This window comes from Etheostoma spectabile, unplaced genomic scaffold, assembly GCF_008692095.1.
Source record: "Etheostoma spectabile isolate EspeVRDwgs_2016 unplaced genomic scaffold, UIUC_Espe_1.0 scaffold00005818, whole genome shotgun sequence".
In the NCBI taxonomy this organism is placed as follows: domain Eukaryota; kingdom Metazoa; phylum Chordata; class Actinopteri; order Perciformes; family Percidae; genus Etheostoma; species Etheostoma spectabile.
Genome location: NW_022603300.1, coordinates 2,962 through 24,955, shown reverse-complemented (window position 1 = coordinate 24,955; position 21,994 = coordinate 2,962). Strand labels below are relative to the sequence as shown.

At 41.9% G+C, this 21,994-nt stretch overlaps 1 pseudogene; it reads right to left on the bottom strand.

Annotated features, from left to right (window-relative positions):
- Positions 1–13,690: 13,690 nt before the first annotated feature.
- On the bottom strand, positions 13,691–21,363 carry LOC116677780 (NLR family CARD domain-containing protein 3-like; annotated as a pseudogene).
- Positions 21,364–21,994: the final 631 nt, after the last annotated feature.

Genomic DNA, 21,994 nt, shown 5'->3' with positions numbered 1-21,994 from the left:
AAACTGATTTCGACCTTGGAGGTCAAAGGTCAAGGTTACTGTTTCATTACATCTCCAGAACTGTATATGTATTTCTCCTGAACTGGTGAACTTGGGTGATGTAAAGCCCCAGTGGCCTAATGGATAAGGCACTGGCCTCCTAAGCCAGGGATTGTAGGTTTGAGTCCCTTCTGGGGTGATTTTCAGCAGAGTGGTGAAGAGGGATGGTCCATAACCCAGAGGTTGATGGCTTGAAACTATCCTCTGATAATCCTATTTTGCTGGTGACACAATGGTAGACACTCTGAAAGGGTGATGAATCAAGAGATGATGACCCTCAACATGATTTCCATGGTGAGATGAATCATGATATAACTGCTGGAAAAGTTGTTGACAGCCCATGAAAAGTGGCAAGTCATGTTCGCCACAAAAATAAATAGTAAAGTAAAGTAAAAATATCTAAAAAAAACTACTTAAGTTCAGTAACAAAGTATTTGTACTTCGTTACTTCCCATGATCAGTATTGCAAATTAGACTTCATTTTAAGAGTAGGTCCCACATTATGAGTTGAAAATATTGAAATTTTTGAGTGAATTACTCCCTAATTATAAGTTGAGGAATATCAATATTTATAAGGCAACTGTAAATCTAATTTTTATTTTACGTATACTTAAAAAATTTAACAACATCACTTAAATATGTTTGTGTAATCTGTTACAAAATAATTTTGGAGTTCTGTGAACTTATTAGGGTTTACAGTGCAGAACATGTGGGTGTGGGACGACCGGGTAGCTCAGTTGGTGCATGTCATTCCCCCTCTCTCTTCCCTTACATGTCTTCAGCTGTTCTATATAAATAAAGACCCAAAATGGACAAAAAAATAATCTTTAAAAAAAAAAAGAATGTATAGGTATGGTCCCCTACCAGGCCACAGTTTCTCCAGCAAATGTTGGGAGCATTGCAACATTGATTAATGGTTAATATATTTGAAAGTTTTTCGTTTCATTATATTCAATCTAGTACTCTTCTTATTAAAGCAACCTTCTTTATAGCAACTGTGCCTCTTAGACATCTCATGATATTCAATACATTCATCTTCAGTGTTACTGATATGAATTATAACCCCGGGCATTTTATCAAACCAAGATCCCCAAAATGTAAAAGTTGTCTCCCCTTGTAATCTTTTATTACACAACTTCAGACAAACATCATTGACTTTCTTTCTTGTAAAAAACACAACTAAAAAACACAACTTTTTTAAGATTCTTTACAATAAATACCAGCCTGATGTCTAGAGAGCAGCCCATCAACGTGACATTGGTTCCCTTCATCACCTGACATCTGGGGAGCAGCCTGCAAACCTGACGTCCGTTCCCTTTGCCAACCTGACGTTGGGCAATCCGCCAGCCAACCAGACGTCCCTTAAATCATTGATTAGAGGCTGGTAGAAAATCTCCCTGTTGGGAAATGGAACCCTGTGTGTCCTTAAAAATGTTTTTTTTTGTGTCAACAGGGCTCTGTATCTTTTAAGTACATACGTGGTCTACATTTTCAAATGCATGCAGGTATACATGCACACAGTGGTATGCATGCGTTTAGGAACCTATGCTGAAGTTGACTAAAAAGAGGAAAAAAATCACCTGTTGGAAATTTATCTTAATGCCTTAATTTAATATAAAGGAAAAATCTCGACCTTTCAGGACACCAACTTTGTTGCCCAGCGATGGTGGTATAGTGGTGAGCATAGCTGCCTTCCAAGCAGTTGACCTGGGTTAGATTCACAGCCATCGCAGTGGTTTTCGTTGTGTGGTTACTTGCTTTATTTGTCAAGAAGTAACCAGAAAGGTTACATTCCCAACCTGATTTAATAAAATATTAATCTCTTTAATGGTACAACTAAGTAAGCATATCAATCAAGCTGCCTCTATGAGGATCCACAGACAAAGGCAGCGCACTACGGTTTGCACTTTGCCTGGTAACTACTTCTAACCAATTAAAATGTATGAACATTTTTGCAAACAGGTATAGCACTGCTTTTCAGGTTGTCATGGCCGAGTGGTTAAGGCGAGGGACTAGAAATCCATTTGGGGTCTCCCTGCGCAGGTTAGAATCCTGCCAACAACGTGAGGCATTAAGATTGGTAGTAAACCAAATCGCAGATGTTTCTTCATGAACAATAGTTCTCTCATAGGTGGAAGCCATCAATGTATTTCTCAGCATTTCTTTTGTCTGTGTTACAAGATTTGCAGTGAACGTTGTATTGTCTAGCAGAAAGGCAACAAATGTTACTTTTCGACTATGATTTATACCATAGCAGTGCAAGCATTTTGCCCAGGTTAGATTTCCAGCCACCACAGTTGCATTTACAGGTTTTGAAGCCATATACAACATTAAACACAGAAACGGCAGGAAGGATAAATCAACCAAATTAGGTCACAAATAATCAGCACAAGGCCTTGTTTAATTTCTTTTATTTTGTATTTAATTGTTCCACATTGCAAAACGTTTGAAACAATTCAATCGATGTTATTTTACAAGTCAGATGAATAAATCAGCTGTTTGCTTTCTATTTTCTGATTTTGTATGACATCATCAGGGTCTTTACTTTATGTCTGAACAGACCTCAACAGATTTAAAACCACATTCAGTCACAGAAAATATGAAATGTCAGACGAAACCCAGTGCTAGTACGTCACCGGTGCCTTAACACCCGGTATCTATCGGACCGAATAGTAACGGGGATTTCGGTGCTACTGAAACACCAGCGCTGCCTCTTTCCACCTAGTGGTTGTTTTTGTTGTTTAGCAGCAATTTACTGGCAAAATATGTTATTACATATATTTTTTACATTTAATTTGGACCATATAGCAATAAACAAGCTGTTTTTTTGCTGACTGTCTTTTTGTGCTCATTTCTTTTTTTTTAACATATACATTTAAAAAATATATTTGTAAAAGGATAGGTTCAGGCACAGATTCTGGTACCTAAATGGTAAAGGGTTCTGAGGAAAGGCAGAAAACAGTCCAGCTGATCCACAATAACATACATGTTGGTCAGAAGATAAAGTTACTGCTGGTCAGCCTTCAACATGGAGAGAAGATCAGAACAATACAGCTATCAGGGCATGAGGAGGAGGAAACAGCTTGGCTCTGAAACATGTTCACAACGAGGCAGAGTGAATGAGCTGGTGTCTTTTAAGGTGACTACTATGAGTAAACATTTTCCCACATTGTTCACACCAGTACGGCTTCTCTCCAGTGTGAATGCGCTGGTGTTTTTTAAGGTAACTACTACGAGAAAAGGTTTTCCCACATTGTTCACAGCTGTACGGCTTCTCTCCAGTGTGAATGCGCTGGTGAGCTTTAAGGTTACCACTATGAGAAAAGGTTTCCCCACATTGCTCACAGCTGTAAGGCTTCTCTCCAGTGTGAATGCGATGGTGTTTTTTAAGGTAGCTACTACGAGAAAAGGTTTCCCCACATTGTTCACAGCTGTACGGCTTCTCTACAGTGTGAATTTGTTGATGTTTTTTTAGGGAACCCTGTACTGTGAAAGCTGCCCCACATTGTTCACAGCTGTAAGGTTTCTCTCCAGTGTGAATGCGTTGATGTGTTTTTAGGGAACCCTGTGCTGTGAAAGCCACCCCACATTGATCACAGCTGTACGGTTTCTCTCCAGTGTGAGCTCTCAGATGAATCTTTAAATATCCTGATGGGAAGGATTTGTCACAGTGCTGACAGCGGTGACGTCTGACTCCTCTTCCTCTCTGTTTCTACCAACAGAGAAAAACCAAGAGAGTGAGTTAGTGAGATGCCATGCTGTAGAGCTCTATCTTAAACTAGAAACAACATTTAGAGCATGTCTATGGAACATTGTTTGACAGATGCATTACCTTTAATTATTTGCCAACATCACTATTATGGAGTTGCAGTATGGGAAATGTAACATCCAGTGTTTATTAGTTTGTGGTAAATAAACTACTTTTGATCAATTTATGTGTGGCCTCCATTTTGTTGCCAGCCTTTAGCCAGCCGGTAACACATGGGGGATAATCCGGGATTTTTAGTGCTGGGAAAGTTGTAAATGTAACATTTTCCCACCGATTTTTTACCTTTCACTGGTATCTGTCAGTTATGGCCCATATTTAATCTATATACTGTATACATACATATTTAACCTCTTTAGAAACACTTTTCTCACCTACATTTTTACCCCCAAAAAGTGATGCACTTCCCACATTCTTCTGCCCTCTGGGATGACCCTGAGGTTATTGGAAAATTAACACTCAATTTGTTGTTTCTAGTGGCATTGTGACACTAGGCCGTACTGACACAGAGCTAAAGAGATTAGAATAGAGAATTTCTATTTACGTCCAAGTAAATCATCTGTAAAATTAATAAAAAGCACTACTGTAAGCATATTACATGGGCTATATCCAAAAATAGTACCGTAGCCATATGTCTAAACTTAGAACAGAAAAAATCCAGAAAAATTTTACTCATTAAATGGATTTTATATAAATTTATTTATACAGATATGTCTGTGCGTTTTTCCTATTTCCAAAAAAGCCAAAAAAGTGCAAAATACAAAACTTCTCAAACACAAAAACACATCCACATCACTCACACACATACCTGAAATAACTACATACATACATTTATAGGATTAAGTAATTATAAATTGATGAAATGGTGAAAGAAGGCCATATTTTTGCTTTGACACAGCTGGAGCCATCACAGGGTTAATATTTTCTGGTCATGTTTGGTATTGTCAACTCGTCTGCTTATTGGCTACACAGGGAGCCCGGTTTCATAACCTCTACTTCTAACTGGAAGGAAAAACTGTCAATCCTTCCCACGTGGGCCCAATGGGGACTGTGGAACTTGATAGGCTTGTCTCAGGGACAGCTCGGGTTAGACTGAAGCGATTGGCTGGGAACAAAGTAAAATCTGCAGAAGCCAGAGAGTCTGGTGGTGTACGGAGTGACTTCGTAGCGCGCCGAGGGAATAAGCTACAAGCTGTCAAAACCCAGAAATGATGATCTATCTAGATTTCTCCACGTCGAAACTTGGCTAGAAACTACAAGATTGTGAGGGGACCAGCTCATTTTGGATTACAAAGCTTGGATATTCTAATACCTTGGAGAGTTGGCGATGAAGGGAAAAAAAGTTTTTGGCGATCTTTCACCGCCTTGATTAAAGACACAAGAAGACAGGTTGGAAAACACTCAACTTAGACTCAAATCTTTCTCTGTTTCCTTACTTCATAACATGATTATAACCGCTGTGAGTCACCTTATTGCTTCTGTGTGGGCTTGATGGAATCATGAGACTTTAAGCTTTCAAATGATGTGCTGCTTGTGCATGTTTATAAAGATTTAATGCTTGCAACAACGTGGGAAACAACCAAAGGACACATTGACTGGCCAACGGAGAAATGGAGCAACATTCTGGGGACTGATGAGAGGGAAACTGTTCTTTTTGGGTCTAGGAGCCACAGACAGTTTGTCCTCCGACCCCCCTGCACTGAAATCAAGCCCCAGTCCACTGTGAAGACAGTAAAGCATGGTGGTTATGGGATGTTTCTCATACTGTGGTGTTGGGCCTGTTTATCACATACCAGGGATCATGGATCAGTTTCAATACATCAGAATACTTGAAGAGGTCATGTTGCCTTATGCTGAAGAGGAAATGCCTTTGAAACGGGTCTTTCAACAAGACAAGGACCCAAACACACCAGGAAGGAGCAAAGTCTTGGTTCCAGATGAACCAGATGGATGTTATGGAGCAGCCAGCCCAACCCCCGGACCTCAATCCCAGAGAACACTTGTAGGGTGACATCATAAATGCTGTTACTGAGGCCAAACCCAGTAATGCAGAGGAATTATGGGATGTAGTTCAATGGTCCTGGGCTGGAATACCTGTTCACAGGTGACTCCGTGCAACACAGATATGAAGCGGTTCTCAGAAATAATGGTTATGCAACTAAATATTAGTGCAGGGATTCAAACCCTGACACATTTTTCAGTTTAAATAGTACACATTTGAGATTGTAAAGAAAAATGCAAATACTGCTAATATTCCTCTCTTTTTTTAACACAAACTTGATCCATGTTGGTCATGTTTTGATTTGGAAATCAACGGCCAGTGTTCCCAATGCATTGGTATTATGGAATTAAAAGCTATTCTAAGGATTTTGAGCATTATTCACTTCTTTAAAAACACGGCTGTTATTATGAACACAACTGTATGTAAAGGTTTTACATACAAAGATGTAATGATTGGTCGAAAGGAAGGTGGCCTCATACAGCCCCCCCAAAATTACATGCATCTCCATTGATCTGCATTTGTATATCAACAGACAGAGTGAGTGAGTTAGTAAGGCGCCATGGTGGAGCGAGCTAAGTAAAACCAGAAGCATCGTTCACTGCATGTCTGTGTCTAAGTTCCCCTGCTGCATTACCATGGTTACGCTCTCTGTGTGTTAATAAAGTTTGGATTGATATATCCAGGTTCCAGTTTGGGTTCAGGAGGCAGACACCGTCTACACATTTAAGAGTAGGCTTAAGACTTTCCTCTTTGATAAAGCTTATAGTTAGGGCTGGCTCAGGAGAGTCCTGAACCATCCCTTAGTTACGCTGCTATAGGCCTAGACTTTTGGGGGACTTCCCATGATGCATTGAGCTAGGGCTGCACGATTATGGCCAAAATGATAATCGCGATTATTTTGATCAAAATTTTGATCGCGATTATTCTCACGATTATTTGTTGATTTTAACCAAAACAAATTTTATTGTCACATAGGCTATTTATAACTGCGAGAGGGAGTGTGATGGACGCTACTCACAGAGAGATGGCTGACTCATTATGAACAGGTCCAGCACGGGTCGAACGGCGGATACACACGTCGTGTGTATTAAACGTCTGTATCTTCACTGCGCTGCATTTTTATGAACTATGATATTCTGGCCATGGGTCACATCTCTGGTCCTGGTCCAGGCTTCGGTACAGCAGCTCCGTCTCCCACGCTGTGACTCTACCAACTGAAGTTAGCTGCATTCAAAAACTTCTACTGTGTTCTTCGCCGTAGCGGCCGCGATAACAGTTACCCGCGGAAACACTGGTACAAATACAGGTTTGCCCCCTCATACTTAACAATATACAGCTGTGTTAATGAAAAATTAAAACTGTAGACATACATCAGAAGTGTGGACCGGCGGCCGCTGTGTGGCGGGCCGCGGAGAGTAAGAGGAGAGAGAGTAGGACGAGAGAGCGTAGAAAGATCCAACACAGGCACGGCTTTACAGACGAAATGGGTCATGTAACGCAAAATTAAACCATATCCATATAAACAGCATTGCAGCGGATGCGAGGACATTAGCACCGGTGCGTCCTAGAAGAGCTAACAGCTAACAGACACTACTAGCTAACAGCTAACAGACGCTAACTAGCACTGGTCACTGTTGTTGTCTGAAAAACAACAAATGGGACAAAGTGTTGCGTTTACTGGTAAACTGGTAAACCTTGAGACTGACGTATTACCGACTGCTATCTGTTGAGTTTTCCTCACGCTACTCTGTCCTCTGTGACTGTCTACATCTAGAAACTTAGCTGCACGGGGTGCAGTGAACTACTCTGACTGGCTCATGAGCAGACGGCTTTATGGTGCGGGAGATTGGCTTTGCAAAAAACCCGGAGCGTTCAATGAAATGACGCTTTATAAAAAATAATCGCTTGATCACGCAAATTTGATCGTGGGAAGTCCAAATCGTGATCGCGATTAAAATTCGATTAATTGTGCAGCCCTACATTGAGCACCTCTCTCCTCCTCCTTCTCTCCATCTGTATGCAACCTCATCCCATTAATGCATGTTACTAACTCTGTAACAACTCTTTCCTGGAGTCTTGTGTTTTCTCGCCCCTCTCATCTCTCCTCCTCTCTCTTCCTGCAGGTGTTTCTGGCTCTGGATCTGTGGTTGGAGTCACCTGCTGCCTCCATGTTCCTGCTCTACACCCTCTGCTAAAATTCTTCATGTCTGTCTGTCTGTCTGTCTGTCTGTTTCTCCCAACCGGTCGAGGCAGATGCCCCCCACCCTGAGCCATGGTTCTGCTCGAGGTTTCTGCCTCTTAAAGGAAGTGTATCCTTGCCTCTGTCACCTAGTGCTTGCTCTTGGTGGGAATTGTTGGGTTTCTGTAAATAACATCCCAGAGTCCGGTCTAGACCGGGGGCCTGTTGCACAAAAGTAGAATAAAGATATCCAGGATAAGAAAAAGAGCAGCTTGACTTAGTGTGATCTGCTAATCGCGGCTTAATCGGTTGCACGTTTGCCGAGCCAGGATGAACAGGTGGAGCTATGTCCAGCCAGGTGTAGATAGCCAGGATAAGTGCACGTTCACGGCTTTTCTTAAATAGACCACGGTATCGATCACAGATTTACTGATGCAGAGATGGAGAAGACGCATGCGCCATATGTTTCACCCAATGAGCAGCAGCTTCTAATAGAAAGTAACGAGGAGGGAAGAATATAATATGCAGGAAGGGAAATACGGCTCTTATCAAACGGAGAGAAAAAGCCCAACATAGCGGACCCGACTGAATGTGTGAGGATGTAAAATGATCTACTTAGCCTATAGTCACTCCACATTTTTTCCAAAGTTGTGGGCTACACTGTGTTTTAATTACTTTAAATATGCTAGTTTCATGTTTCTGTTTTTATGTGATAAATGTGCTGGTTTTACTGTAAAGTGTCTTTGAGTAGCTTACCATGTAAAGCACTATGTAAATACAATGTATTATTATTTGGCCTTTGACTTAAAAGTCAGCAGAGAGAATTATGTTCCTGGGGGAATGGACCCTAAGGACTCTAGGCTTAGGCTGTATCTCATTTCTGTCTTACCCCTTCCCCTTGTTTTTGCGCGTTCACGCGGGACATAGTGGTGTCCCAATACGTTTTGTGATCGAGGGCTAAGGGGTGCATGGCCCTAGAAACCATAGACAGTGAAAGAAAAAATCTAGGGAGAACGCGAGCATACTTGAAACCGAGGGGTAGGATAGACATGGTGCAACAGGCAATAATGGCTGCCGCATCGACCAGAGAGACGCATAAATGTAAGTATTTTCGGCTTAAATCATTGATTTAAAAATTACGACAGTCTTGTTTTATTGTCTATACAGTCCTGTACATATATACTTGCAACCATGATCCTAACTGAAACTTTTTTTTAAATCGCTAGCTTGCAATGCTAACGTTACGTTGATTAGCACAACAATCCCACATTTCTTTGCCTTGAATGGACTGTATACATCGCACAGACTGTATATAGTATGTATTAATATTAACGTCTATGATACATTGCTACGTGCTTTACATATACCATCCTGTATCACACAGGAAGACACAGCAGCTGGTCCACTTTGGGGCTGAAAACGAGCAGACGTTTCTTAAATCATATGTTCATGTTGTACCCATTCATTATTGCATTGGTTCTGTATTATTGTAATCATTTGTAATTACTTCCTGTTCATGCAGTTGTATATTGTTGTTGGTTTTGATATGGGACACTGATGAAATATGAGGGGGGGGGGGGGTGCACTTATATTAGACATATGAGTGCCTTTTTGTGTGTGACATGTTAGTTATGGTTCTAAGAGTTGATAATGGTTCTGTAACATAATTTTATGTAGGCCTAATGATTTTGCCTGTTTGTTTAATTTATTGGCAATAAAGATAGATTTTTGGTGACAAAATGTTTTTCTAAATATCAATGACATTCAAAACGGTGATAACTGGTTATAACGTTTATTTCGGATCAGACGGCAGCTGATTTGACACGTGAGACTCCAGGATTAATTTTAGCCTGCCTGTTAGCCTGCTCTGGACCAGGCTAGCCGCAAAGAATAAATCTCAATCCAACACAGGCACGGCTTTACAGAAGAAATGGGTCATGTAACGTTAAATTAAACCATGTCCGTATAACAACGTTGCAGCGGATGCGAGGACATTAGCACCGGTGCGTCCTAGAGGAGCTAACAGCTAACAGACGCTAACTAGCACCGACTAGCACTGGGGACTGCTGTTGTCTGAAAAACAACAGATGGGACAAAGTGTTGCGTTTACTGGTAAACTGGTAAACCTTGAGACCGACGTATAACCAATGTTATATGTTGAGTTTTCCTCCCGTTACTCTGTCCTCTGTGAATGTCTACATCTAGAAACTAAGCTGCCCAGTGCAGGGAACAACTGATCATGTAGTAGCGGTAGATGGGCTTTGCAAAAAATCCCGGAGCGTTCTATGAAATTACGCTTTGAAAAAAAATTGCTCAATCACGTAAATTTGATCGTGGGAAGTCAAAATCGCGATTGCGATTAAAATTTGATTAATTGTGCAGCCCTACCGTCTTTCCTTCACTCACCTCCTCCTCCCTGACATCTTTCCTCTTGCCCTCCTTCTTCTTCTTCTTCTCCTCCGTCTCCTTGTGTCTCTGCATGTACTCGGTGATAAGGTCTAGGTCCAGGTTGTCTTGTGGCTCCCATGTGTTCTCCTCACTGGAAAGGTGAGTGCAGACAGAAGAACATCTCCTCACACTTTGTTTTTAGACAATCCATTCTCACTCTAATTATCATTCCTGTTATTCCTTTTTTCTATTTCTAAGGTTATCTATTTTTCTATTGCCATCTTGTAAGGTTATTTGTGGGTCTGCAACGTAGTGTCAAAATACCAAACCTTCAACTTTGAGGGCATGATACCATGCTGACACTTATTTGCAATATGTAAGTATATTATATATCTCAGGACCAAGAACACCAAGCATTAATATTATAGACTCATACTTACTCTGAGAACCCCTTCCATTTCAGCAGAAACTCTACTCTTCCCTTCACCACTCTGCGGTCCAAAACCTTCTCCACCACATACTCCTCCTCTTCCTCCTTCACTGCTGCTGCAGGCTGCTCCTCCTCCTCTTCCTCCTTCACTGCTGCTGCAGGCTGCTTCTCCTCTTCCTCCTTCACTGCTGTAGGCTGCTCCTCCTCCTCCTCCTTTCCTGCTCCGGTCGCCAGCTTGACGTCTGTCCCAAGGCGGTGGTTTCAAATCGAGTAACCGGGGTAACAAATTATTTTTGTTGATTGGGGTTCACTACTTAACTCTCATAGGAGAAACCCTGGAAAGTAGAATCACGGAGTCAGTGAGTGAGAGAACGAACCGCCGTCCTCGTCTCTAAATCTCTGTCTGTTTATTACAAATTCTCCCAAACACAAAGGCATAAAACAGTCCTCAACAACAACATTTCACTTAAGAACCGTAACACCATTTTCTTTACTCCCCACTTTTCAGGGGGCAAAATCTTCCACACTCAAATTCCAAGAAATAGTCTCGTACTCACCAAAATAAATATCACCCTTACTGTACAGTTTCAATAGTAATATATATCTCTTCTTTCTACCTCCAAAACTCCTCCATTATACTAATGTCATCATGGAAATCATAAACCCTCTTTGGCTGGAAATAAATATTCAAACGACTTCAGAGTCAAAACATGAACCATCATACACCTGGGGATAATAGTTCATCTTATAATACATTCCTTTTCTAATACTCTGTAGAACTTTTAGGAGGAACTCCCCTTTAAGAGTTAAACAACATTTTAACATTAACAATCCTGTCAGGATACGTTAAAAACCACAAAATAACTCATTACCAGGGAATGGAAGCACCAGCACCCAGAATCACACACACAACCCTATGTTAGCATGTTAGTTAGCAGTAATTAGCCTGAGCCTATGTTAATGTTAACTAGCATGTTAGTTAGCAGTAATTAGCCTGTGCCTATGTTAATGTTAACTAGCATGTTAGTTAGCAGTAATTAGCCTGTGGCTATGTTAATGTTAACTAGCATGTTAGTTAGCAGTAATTAGCCTGTGTCCATGTTAATGTTAACTAGCATGTTAGTTAGCAGTAATTAGCCTGTGCCTATGTTAATGTTAACTAGCATGTTAGTCTCCATGGAAACAACGGGACCTGTTGGTCCATGTCTTTAACTGTCTATGGTACCACCCCGATACACACCTGTTAGCTAGCCGCTAGCTCTATTGTTTACGAACCCGTTTCCCGCGGTTCCAAACGCGGCTCTGTAGCTCGCCTTTACACATCATAAACTCCATAACTAACCCACCACAGCTTCAGTACACCATACGCACGTCAGAAGGAAACCTGTTGTCATTTTTACCGAGTATCGACCTGGAAAGCAGAATTACGGCATCAATGAGAGAGAAAACAAACCGCCATCCTCGTCTCCAAAGAGGAGGAAAGTGTCCGTCACCGGGGCCCCGGGGTGTACCGATACCCGCACATTGGTTCCGCTTTCTTTGTTCCCCCGCTACGTTAATATTGATTACCAATAAAATATGAAATTCGTACCAAACGCTACGCTGGTTATTATGTTATCCCTTAAGGGTGTATCACACATTCAAGCTGAAATAAATGTGGAGATATGCTGCTCTATACACGCTAAAAGTAGTGATTATTTACATGGAGTGTGGTGGAGATATGCTGCTCTATACATGCTAAAAGTAGTGATTATTTACATGGAGTCTGGTGGAGATATGCTGCTCTATACATGCTAAAAGTAGTGATTATTTACATGGAGTCTGGTGGAGATATGCTGCTCTATACATGCTAAAAGTAGTGATTATTTACATGGAGTGTGGTGGAGATATGCTGCTCTATACATGCTAAAAGTAGTGATTATTTACATGGAGTCTGGTGGAGATATGCTGCTCTATACATGCTAAAAGTAGTGATTATTTACATGGAGTCTGGTGGAGATATGCTGCTCTATACATGCTAAAAGTAGTGATTATTTACATGGAGTCTGGTGGAGATATGCTGCTCTATACACGCTTAAAGTAGTGATTATTTACATGGAGTCTGGTGGAGATATGCTGCTCTATACACGCTAAAAGTAGTGATTATTTACACGGAGTCTGGTGGAGATATGCTGCTCTATACATGCTAAAAGTAGTGATTATTTACATGGAGTCTGGTGGAGATATGCTGCTCTATACATGCTAAAAGTAGTGATTATTTACATGGAGTCTGGTGGAGATATGCTGCTCTATACACGCTAAAAGTAGTGATTATTTACATGGAGTCTGGTGGAGATATGCTGCTCTATACAAGCTAAAAGTAGTGATTATTTACATGGAGTCTGGTGGAGATATGCTGCTCTATACACGCTAAAAGTAGTGATTATTACATGGAGTCTGGTGGGTTTGGTGATGGTGATTTCTGTTTCATGTTAAACTAAAAAGATCTTACTCTTTAACTAAAGGTCTATCTCTGTAGGGATCCATCCCATAATGTTGTCAAACATGATATGATCAAATCAACAAATGATAAACGTATAGATTTTATTAAAAGCATTTAGAAACAGACTATATGATGATTGTTTATAGAAACATTTGTTTTCCACATTTTAAATATATTACAATATTATTTAAAATTTAAAGGACATAATAGTGACCATAACAGTTGATTATTTTTGAGATGTGACATATCCTGAAGTGTTTTAGTCAAACAGTTCAAATGTTGATAACCAGAGATGAAATCAGATGAATGTTGTTGTGTTTGAGTCTCAATCTGCTTCACAGTGCAGAGTGTGTGTGATGGTGAACAGACTGAACTTTGATTTCAGCAGCTGGTCTTCAGTCAGTGTTTCTGTCCACAGGAGAGACTCTCAGTCCTGCAGAGGACACAGAGACACTGAGGAACTACCAGGCCCGACCCCAAAACCAGGATAGAGAGACTGAGTGAATGTGGTGTTGAAGGTGTGGAGGTGGATCAGTGAGTCAGAGGAGACTGTGTAGAAGGACAGAGAGCCAGCAGGAACGTCCACATACACTGCTACTCTGTTAGAGACAGAGCAGGAAGTAAGGACTGTTTCTCTGTTATTGTGCCAGACATAGTAACCAAGTTTATCACAGCAGTTCAGTCTCCAAGAATGATCATTACATCCAAACCAATAGTCTCTACTGTTTCCTTTCCTTCTGATTCCTCTGTAACTCACTGATATATAAACCTCTTCTCTCCTTTCGACCTCCCAGTAACCGCGACCAGTCAGACCATCTCTACACAGCAGCTGAGGCCAGTGGTCAAATCTGTCTGGATGATCAGGATATGACTGATCCTCCTCCACACGTGTCACCTTCCTGTTGTTGTCAGACAGTTTGAGTCTTCTGTGTGCTGTGTTTGTGTCCAGTTCCAGTTCACAGACATCTGATGGAGAGAACAAGACACAATACAGCTGCAGGTTATCATCTGATCATTTATTAACAACTTTACTGACAATAACTGAAAGAAAACCCTTCAAACGTTGATTTGATATTCAGCTGTGAGTGATGTTTAACAATCCAGTTCTACCAACATGAAGAGTTCCTGAACATGAGAGTCAACATGTCAACAATGTCCAGCTTCTTGTCCTCGTGTTGACCCGATGAGGACAGCTGATGATCCAAATCTAGAAACATCAACTGAATAAAGTCTCACTAATAAAACTGTCCCATCTTCTTCTACTGCAGCATAAAGCAGCTCTGAACCATCTGCTTTCTAAAACTGCTATTAGCTGATGTTCAGTTGTAGAAATACCAGTTTATGGATGAAAAATGAGGATTTATGGTAGTTGAACATAAAAGGCAGTTACATTTTAAAGTGTTAAAGTTTTCTACAAATCCTTTCTTAAACTATCTAAATAATATCTGAGAGTCTCTCGTGATGTGTTTATTGTGTCATTTAATGTTGACTTGAGGATAAAAACATATGTTGTGCAGCCTAGTGGAGGACAGTGGTAATTAACCGCTGTGTTAAAGCAGTGTTGCAGACATTACATGTTTTTCACTTTTGAAATACCAATATAGCTCATAGTGAGTTAAGTAGTTCCACAGTGGAGGCACCGCGTTATTGGTTGTTGATTATTTCTTTATAGTTACCTATGTCTATAATAACAACATTCACTGGTAAAGGGAGATTTAGCCAATTCACCATAATAAGTAACCTCTTCTCATATTATACTTCCAGCGCCAGGAAGGGGTTAAACTAGTGTAACACACAGCTGAGTTCTCTTAGAGCAAACTTAAAACACACTCACACTTCATTAGACCAGGTCTCAGTCTCTGCGGTCCACCATGGTCCACCCTGCAGGAAGACACAAAGACACAATCCACTTCATTCTCCAGGGCTGTGGATAATTGAAGGTTTAACCATCATATTGTGAAACGAGACGGAGTGAGACTATGTGGACTCTGCAGCTTGTTCAAGTCAAAGTCAGGGCAATGCTGCTAAAGCTGTCATGGTGTGGTTACACTTAAGCCGCCTACACATGATACGCAATCTGCTCTCTGCACACCGCTAGGTAGGACGCGGAGCAAAGCACAGTGCAGGTAAACGTCTTTAAGGGTGGCAAGGAAGCTATTTCCCGTTGCTAGGTAACAACATGCCATTATCTCATTGGTTGCTCATTGGTTGCGCCTACCAAAGGTCAGCGGCAACTTGGTAAAGTTGAAGTAATTTGAACTTTGGGTGCAGATCAAAGCAACACCACTGCCCCCTAGTAAATAAAGCTGCCTTGCCTAACGCCAAATGAATCTCTCCGGTGGTGAAAAGAAAATTTTGAAAACATGAATGTCATGATGTTGTGTTTTCTTATTAGGGGTCCAAGCCCGAGGATGCGTGCACCGCGGTATCGCAAGGCGATACGCGGTTCACACAGCAGGGCTGTGGAACCCTACTGTTTTCGCCAGGATTCTTCCTTCTTCTTCTTCTTTTCCATTATTATTTTTCTTCGCCGCATAAAAGTGGTGCTGCAGCCTAAACCGTACATGGTGGCGACACGCCATTTTCAGGACTGGTCCGAAAGTCCGCAAAGACCTGACATAAAGTTGTATAAAGATTTTTTATAGGATAAAAATTGGGCGTGTTACGCGCAAACAAAGTTTTGTAGCTAGCTATGAAAACATTGCCGTTGCCATATCTCGGCCAAAATAAATGGTATCAAAGCCAAAGTTTAGAATATCTCTTGCTATGTCCCCTTGAGGCTGTGTAACAAATTTGACGAACATTGGCCACTAGGGGGCGCTACAAATAAAAAAAAGTGTGTTTTTCACAAACGTAATTTGCCATATATCGGCCAAAATACGTGGTATCAACACCAAACTTGGGGGGATTGTTTGGCATGTCGCCCGGAGGCTTTATACCAAATTTGGTAACGAATGGCAAATAGGGGCGCTATAATCAACCTTTGTTGGTTTTGTCCCTGAGGATCTGTACCAAAGTTGACAAACATTGGCCACTAGGGGGTGCTACAAATGCAAAAAAAGTGTATTTCTCATGAACCGCTCATCCGAATTTTACGAAATTTAAAGGATAGCATCTAGGCCCGCTCCCCAGGCGGTCCTCGCAGCGGGGTGGTGATTGGTGCGCTCCCCGGGTCGCCGGGGACGACTGGCGCGGGGAGGCTTGGACCCCGTTGAAACTGCGTGCAGTTCTAGTTTTCTGTTGTGATTTGCACTTCAGGGCCAATAAACATTCACTTAGATCCTCCATTGAACATTAACCAGAGTTTCTCAGTTAGTGACAAAAAATAAATAAAATAAAGTCTTGGTCCATCCATACCTGAGAGTGTCCAGTCTGCAGTTTGGATCCTCCAGTAAAGCAGAAAGCCGCTTCACTCCTGAGTCTCCTGGATGATTGTAGCTCAGGTCCAGCTCTCTCAGATGGGAGGGGTTGGAGCTCAGAGCTGAGGCCAGAGAAGTACAGCCTTCCTCTGAGATCATACAGCCTGAGAGACTACACACACACACACACACACACACACACACACACACACACACACACACACACACACACACACACACACACACACAGTTGGTGATGACAATTTAGGGAGCAATACTTAACAATTAATTTGAGTGCTAGAAATGGTGGTATACAGTCCAGCTGTATACCACCAAAACTAATGTTGTGTAGCTACTTGAATTTCATCGTCCAGTAGAGGGAGAGAGAGAGAGAGAGAGAGAGAGAGAAATAAACATTGTTTACAATTGTTTTGCAGTTATTACATTCTAAAGCACAAATAAATTAATTGATCGCACCGTTCTGCTGTTGTTGAAGCTGCTTTAAAAACCCAGAACAAGTTGTGAATCACTAATTTTAGGCTCAGAGCTGAATGCTAAATGTAGCCTATTTTGCATTGTGACACTATACTATTTCATATACTGTATTTTTAGTTTTATACAATAGAGTTCTTATACAAGACACTTCTAAATGTGCACTCATAACGCCTACAATTGCAGGAAAGACGAAGAAAACAGTTGAGTTGCATATGCATTAATTGCCTCACAGTGATTGCTAATATTGATAATAATGAGAAGGATAATGGCAGGCGATGCTGATAGTTTTGATAGTTTTACAAAATAACAACAGACAGCTGGCCTTTTTGTTGTGGGAGAATTAATTAATTACTTAATTAATTAATGTCTTGTGTCATTGGCTCTGTTAGCAGAGTTGTTGACCCACTAGATTTAGATAAGTAGAAATGTAATCATAACAAATGCACGTGTAGAAGTATGAATATTTATGACAGCAGTGTAGAAGTAAATTACTGTGAACCTGTCTAATTCAGAAAATCTAAAAAATATACGAATGTTACACAATGTTTCATTGTTACTCAGGTACTAACTGAACACAACCCGAGAGTTTGCAGTCTGCAGTGTGGACTCTTCAGTCCAGGAGACATCAGCTCCACTCCTGAATCCTGCAGGTCGTTGTTACTCAGGTCCAGGTCTCTCAGACTAGAGGACTGGGAGATGAGAACTGAGGACAGAGCTCCACAGCTTCTCTCTGACAACGTACAGCCACTCAACCTAAAAGAGATTCAATAGAAAGGCCATCCAATAATTAATATGTGAAGAAAAAACAATTTAGAGGTTTATCCTTTGCAAAGAGCTCAGCACCAACCTGAGAGTTTCCAGTCTGCAGTGTGGACTCTTCAATCCAGAGGACATCAGCTCCACTCCTGAATCCTGCAGGTTGTTCTTACTCAGGTCCAGCTCTCTCAGACTAGAGGACTGGGAGCTGAGAACTGAGGACAGAGCTTCACAGCTTCTCTCTGACAATGTACAGCCACTCAGCCTAAAAGAGATTCAACAGAAAAGTCATCCAATAATTACTATATGAAGAAATTAACAACATAGAGCAGTGTTTCCCACACAGACTATTTTGTGGCGGTGAGCCACACAATTAATACTACAGCCCCACTGTAGCTTCTCTCTGTCCGCAGTGAAATGCAGTGGAACTACCCGTCAAAATCAACATACAGGTCGTGCTGGACTACGTGGAAGATCGTTCCTATCACCACTCTGTCTTTGGCTGGTCCCATCTGGATCAGCGGGGACCGGCGCAGCAGTGAGGTGTGTTCCTGCCCGGGGGAGAGACGCTGCCGCCAGAGCTCAGATTATATGAATACAATGTTGTCAGTGTGTTATTGTTGGAGTCCCAATCCGACTCCTACCAAACAAGCGATTGTACCTGCTTTAGAAAGTAACGTGTCGCAAGTTTGCGGAAAAAATGTAGTTGGGTTGTTGAGGTCAAATACTTATTGAAAATTGTATTGAAAGGTTTCTGTGACTGAAAAGGCACGTGTTGAGGATGAGGACCAGCAAGTCTGAAACAGAGCTGAACAGTCCGACCAGTGTAATTAGTTATGTTATTAATTTGTTTACAATATTTTCAGCCTTCAACCAGTGCTGCTCAAGGAGAAAGACAGGGTCAGGGAGAGAAAGAGATAGATTCGTTTGGCATTGAAGAAAGAGTAGGAGAGGAGGACAGCATCCAACAGCGTGTCCTCCTCAATTATTGATACGTAATTGTTATAAAAATAAGTATCCCCGCCCACCCCCTCGTCAGACACCACAAGCTAATATGTGGGAAACATTGTTGAGGTTCATTTTATCATTTGAAATAGCTGAGCACCAACCTGAGAGTTTCCAGTCCACAGTGTGGACTCTTCAATCCAGAGGACAGTTGCTTCATACCTGAATCCTGAAGGCCATTGTTACTCAGGTCCAGCTCTCTCAGTCTAGAGGACTGGGAGCTGAGAACTGAGGACAGAGCTTCACAGCTTCTCTCTGACAGGTTACAGTCTTTCAGCCTGAAAAGGAATCAGCAATGCATAAGAATACAGCTTCAAGCAAACAAAAACAAATTAATTTAATCTGAATAGTTGTGTGTGCACCTACAGAGCTTTTTGGAGGTTTTTACCACCGGCAGCAGCCTCAGAAGAGCCTCTTCTGAAGCAGAGTATTTCTTCAGGTCAAACACATCCAGATCTTCTTCTGATGACAGTAAGATGAATACCAGAGCTGACACTGAACAGGAGACAGTTGATCTGTGGAGAGACGTCCTGAACTCAGGGACTGTTGGATCACTTTCACTAGAGAATCATCATTCAGTTCATTCAGACAGTGGAACAGATTGATGCTTCTCTCTGCAGACAGATTCTCACTGATCTTCGTCTTGATGTACTCAACGGTTTCCTTTGTGGTCTTTGAGATACTATTTGGCAGTGTCATCAGACCTTGAAGGTGTCTCTGATTGGTATGCAGTGACAGACCCAGGAGGAAGCGGAGGAACAAATCCAGGTGTCCATTTGGACTCTGTAAAGCTTTGTCCACAGCAATCTGATGGAGATGGTTTAATTAGGTTTGACTCTGGAGACTTCAGGCAGCTGGGAGGTTGTTTGTTCTTCTGCCAGCAGGTTGACTCCAGAGTTGGTGAAGGTCAGATGGACATGAAGAGCAGCCAGGAACTCCTGAACACTCAGATGGACGAAGCAGAACACCTGTCCTGGTACAGTCCACTCTCTCTTTAAAGATCTGTGTGAACACCCCTGAGCACACTGATGCTGCTCTGATATCGATGCCACACTCTGTCAGGTCTGATTCATAGAAGATCAGGTTGCCTTTCTGCAGCTGCTCAAAAGCCAGTTTTCCCAGAGACTCAATCATCTTCCTGGTCTCTGGACTCCAGTGTTGATCTATCTCAGATTTCCCATGATATTTACGTTCAGTTTGGACTGAACAACCAGGAAGTGGATGTACATCTCAGTCAGGGTCTTGGGTAGCTCTCCTCCCTCTCGGGTCTCCAACACCTTCTCCAGAACTGTAGCAGTGATCCAGCAGAAGACTGGGATGTGACACATGATGTGGAGGCTTCTTGATGTCTTGATGTGGGAGATTTTGCTGGCCTGCTTCTTGTCTCTGTATCTCTTACTGAAATAATCCTCCTTCTGTGGGTCAGTGAACCCTCTGACCTCTGTCACCATGTCAACACACTCAGCAGGGATCTGATTGGCTGCTGCAGGTCGTGTGGTTATCCAGAGGCGAGCAGAGGGAAGCAGATTCCCCCTGATGAGGTTTGTCAGCAGCGTACCCACTGAGGTGGACTCTGTAACATCAGTCAGGATCTCAGTGTTGAGGAAGTCCAGAGGAAGTCGACACTCATCCAGACCGTCAAAGATGAAGACCACCTGGACCTCTTCAAACCTGCTGATTCCTGCTTCTTTGGTTTCACTAAAGAAGTGATCAACAAGTTCCACCAAGCTGAACTTTCTCTCTTTCAGCACATTCAGCTCTCTGTAGGTGAATGGGAATATGAACTGGATGTCCTGGTTGGCTTTGCCTTCAGCCCAGTCCAGAGTGAACTTCTGTGTTAAGACTGTTTTCCCGATGCCAGCCACTCCCTTTGTCATCACGGTTCTGATTGGTTCATCTCTTCCAGGTGGGGCTTTAAAGATTTCTTCACATCTGATTATTGTTTCTGGTCTGTCTGGTTTCCTGGATGCTGTTTCAATCTGTCTGACCTCATGTTCTTCAATGACCCCTGCAGCCCCTCCCTCCATGAGGTAGATCTCTGTGAACATCTGATGCAGAAGGGTTGGGTTTCCTGCTTTAGCAATCCCTCAAAGAAACACTGAAATTTCTTCTCTAGGTTGGACATGAGTCTGGGGCGGCATCCTGCAACACGGGTTTCTGAACAACCTAACAAACAAATAAATTAACAGAATCTAAACATGTGAGGCTGCTTTTAAAACTTGATTTGATGCAATGTGTGCAGTTTTGTTACAGCACACACATTTTGCCTCCATTTAATCTTTCTGTCAAGATTAATGTGCTAAATCCTCTTACTGCTCTGCAGACGGTCAGCCAGCTCCTCCTGCTTCATTCTCCTCAGGAAGTGCAGTGTGATCTTCAGAAATGCTTCTCTGCTCCTCCTCCTCTGCTCTTTATCCTCACCCTCCAAAACCTCCTCATCCTCCCTCTTACTCTCTAAGCATTCTGGGTAATCTGGACTCAGAGACTTCTGAATCTTCTTCAGCTCGTTCTTTATAAAAGTGACCGATGTTCTCCTCCAGCAGCTGGACCAGAATAATAAAGTCAACATTTAGTTTAAAGAACTCAACATGTGATTCATCTCTCAGTCTGAAGGCCTGCTGGTTTGAAAAGAGCAGCATGGAGACTATTGGGATCTGAATGGTAGTTCATCATTAATCTGTAGATAATAATGAAAATATTCTTTTAATATGTACACACCATAAATATGGAGTCCAGGTCTGTTTGCTGCTGCAGGTCAGACTGACCACCGATGCCCTCTGAGCTCTCCTGGTGAACTCTGTAGAGAAAACATCAAGTTTAAGAACATTTAATTATCTGTGCACAGTCCTGATGATGACACAATGGCAACTGTGGCTCTTGAGGAGTGTTATGTGGTTCAGGACTAGGATTGGGTTGGGTATCCTTATCAGCGCTATGGTCTGACAATTTAAGACTAAGTGCAAAGAGACAATACGGGGATAATGTGGACTCTAACTACCAGGGCTTCAACACTAGGAACATGTGGTCTAGACTAAGAACCATCACAGACTACAAGAGGAAACCTGCAGTGCTCAGGTAACCTGGATCTGATGG